We start from the raw sequence: 3,343 nt of genomic DNA, 5'->3' as shown, positions 1-3,343 counted from the left end.
AAAGGTGTGATAGAAAGCACGTGCATTGATTTTACCCACAGGTCACTTTCAAGATGTCTATACAATCCAATGCTTTCCATTTATTCTGTTTACAGATGTCTCAACATATGTCAAAGGGTGTCAAAACTGTAACAAACAGCATCGATTCCAGGAATGGTGCAATGGGCTGCACAGTTTCAGTGACTGAATCACTTTGAGCTGATAGCTTTGTGTTCACCTCTGACATGGTGGGCAGGTGAGTTGGGCTTCTGTCCGTATGCATGGCAGCCTCACAAATTAAAGAGTGTCAGCTCCATTCTATTTAAACACACAGGTCTAATGCCTTAAAGACCGTTAAAGATCCAAGTGAGCGAACATACTGGGGGCTAAAATCATGATATCTTTGTAAATATGAGGAATTATATCAGTAGACACACAAACCAGTGTGTTTCTTTATGCCGGTCCCAAGCCCGGATACATGGGGAGAATTACATTAGGAAGGGCATCCAGTGTAAAAATTTTCCAAATCAATATGTTGTCAATCTGCATGTTGGTCAGATATTCAAGTAGTAATTTCACCATGCTGTGTACGTGTGACACTATTTAGATGACATGCCGTATGAAAGTGAGATTCTCTGAGATTTCAGTGAAAAGCCTTAGTTAAAAGATTTAATATCCTTAATTTTGTAAATATGAGTATGTCTTATTGCTCTTGTTGTATTGCATTGCAGTTTATGATTTGAAGGAATCTTCCCGAGACTTCAAAGGAGAGCACAACATCAGGGAGTTCTGGGATTCGGTGCAGTTAGCGACGACTGCAAGAGGCTTCACAGGACGTGAGCACAAATGTCACCCTTAATACTTCAGGTCTTTTGTTCCACATTTGTATAATCTGGAAGTGTTATGTCTTGTTTTGTAGGCCGGGGCCTAGAATCCATAAGCAGTAGCGCCCACTTATGAAAACTGGGCAGCTTGGATAGGAAAACACACCAGGAAATATAGAATTTAAGAAACGTTCAGAAGTGCAGTCCTCTTCTGAGAAAGAACTTCGCTCTGTCGGTGGAAATCGACTCATCAATGAGCTGCTGAAGCAAAAGGTGATTGAGAACATTTGTGCAGGTTTTTAGACTCATATTATTCACAATATGCTGCTGGTCCTAACGATAATGTCTATCTTTCCTCTGTTCGCAAACTCTGCAATGAGTGCATTGATGTATGATGAGGTCATTAGGCTCCAAAAGGAGATGATGAGCAGAGATACGTGTGATCACAAATTTGAAAGAATCTGGGATGCCTCTAGTAAGTACCTTATTATTCTTACATTTTATTGAAATACATTTTTTAAACAATAGTCCTGCAATTGGTTTCCTTTTTTCGGTGGATGGTCTGTTATGGTTTGTTTACAGTCTAAAGCTCCATCTACGCTCCGAGAGCCCGTGAGATTTTGTAGACTTGCAGCTGTCCTGAAGGCACTTGCCTAAGATCGCACTTTATGACTTTGCAAGAGGTTATGCCAGTTTGAGGTGCCCAGAGCAGAGTCCTTTCCAACTTAATGAGTGAAGAGCTGCAGCACCAGCACCTGAAACTATTCCTGCTGCAGCAACAGCAAGACTGTGGGTTTCCTTCCATGGCCACTTGAGTATGAAAAAATTAGAAAGCAGTTTGGTCTCCCTGTTACTGGTTCAGAAGATCATCCTTCCATCCATTTTCCAACCCACTGAATCCGAACATAGGGTCACGGGGGTCTGCTGGAGCCAATCCCAGCCAACACAGGGCACAAGGCAGGAACCAATCCTGGGCAGGGTGCCAACCCACCAAAGGAAACACACAAAGGGCCAATTCAAAATCGCCGATCCACCATGTCTTTGGGAGGAAACCCATGCAGACACGGGAAGAACATGAAAACTCCACGCAGGGAAGACCCGGGAAGCGAACCTGGGTCTCCTAACTGCAAGGCAGCAGCGCTACCACTGCGCCACCACACCGCCCATTCAGAAGATCAGCATCTCCTATATGATCAGCTTCATGAAAGCTATACAAAAGACCAAAGGGAGAACCCACCTTATTCCTGACTTGCAGGGGCACTCGAACAGTCAAGATAGAGAGAAGCTACTTGCAAAGATGAGGAAAAACATCGACTTCTTTAATAATATGGTTGCCACTACGCATGTGTTCATGATGAGGAGCATCATTTAAGAGCACAATAACGGAAAGACAAGTTGAAGTGCAGCTGAGAATGGGTCGGAAAATTTCTGAGATCAAAAACATCAGTTTGAGGTGTCTCGGTCCAGCTGTCCTTGGGGAATGTGACTCACAAGGGGTCCTGTTAAGTCTGCCATTTTGAAGTGTGCTTTTGAATGATGTATCTGAAACAGTAGCCAGAGTTTGCCACTCTGTTATTTTTCTTCAACATCTTTATATGTAGGGACAACTGAAGATTGCTTCTACAACAGGCTGACAGAAAATGTAGAAGTCAAAGTTGGTGAAGCATTGTCTTCCCTTCACACAGGTAAATTAACTTCATGACAGTAAATGAAAGAAAATCCAAAATTTAACATTATGTCGACTGTCTGCTCAAAGAGAAAGATGTTAAACTCATCTTCATAGTCCTGTCCTGTTTTTTTAACCAAACCATTGTGGAACGCATTGTGAGAGTTTGACAAAAGCTGAAAATCTTCTGTCTTACGAATCTTCATGGACAGTGAAAACAGGTTTCCTAGAGAGTCACCGTGAAATGGTCATATGTGCTACAACAAAATTATGTTTATGTTTTTTAGATTTGTTTTTAGCTTGAATATGCTCTGAGCAAAATCAGACTATGAGATGAAATCATTGGGAAGAGCGGTGGACCATGTCTGACAAGAGAAGACGTTTGGTCACAGCAGACGTGGCATCACCAATCAGTGCGTATTTTTTGTAAGTTAATATTCTTTTCTCATTATTTATTTCTTATTTCTCTCTCTCTCTTCTCTCTCTCTCTCTCTCTCTCCTCCTATAGGTGGGAAATGCATGTTTTCTGCTCATCAAAAGAATGGTCAAGCGCAGCTTTGTTTTTATTACAAGAAGAACATTACATGTAGGGCAGCATGGTGGTGCAGTGGGTAGCGTTGCTGCCTCACAGTAAGGAGACCTGGGTTCGCTTCCCAGGTCCTCCCTGCGTGGAGTGCATGTTCTCCCCGTGTCTGCGAGGTTTCCCTCTGGGTGATCCAGTTTCCTGCTACAGTCCAAAGACCTGTAGTTTAGGTGTATTGGCGATCCTAAATTGTCCCTAGTGTGTGTTTCGTGTGAGGGTGTGTGTGCCCTGCGGTGGGCTGGCGCCCTGCCCGGGATTTGTTCCTGCCTTGCGCCCTGTGCTGGCTGAGAT

The 3,343-nt window shown here is 43.3% G+C and overlaps 1 long non-coding RNA gene across 1 annotated transcript; it reads left to right on the top strand.

The window, feature by feature from the left end:
* The first annotated feature begins 1,983 nt into the window (after window positions 1-1,983).
* Window positions 1,984-3,098, top strand: LOC120534397. The gene is made up of 3 exons (XR_005634733.1): window positions 1,984-2,488; window positions 2,757-2,882; window positions 2,978-3,098. It is a non-coding gene; the product is annotated as an uncharacterized LOC120534397 (long non-coding RNA).
* The last annotated feature ends 245 nt before the right edge of the window (window positions 3,099-3,343 follow it).

Source organism: Polypterus senegalus, chromosome 8 (genome assembly GCF_016835505.1).
Source record: "Polypterus senegalus isolate Bchr_013 chromosome 8, ASM1683550v1, whole genome shotgun sequence".
NCBI classification, from domain to species: Eukaryota; Metazoa; Chordata; class Cladistia; order Polypteriformes; family Polypteridae; genus Polypterus; species Polypterus senegalus.
This window is presented reverse-complemented; position numbering and strand designations above follow the sequence as displayed.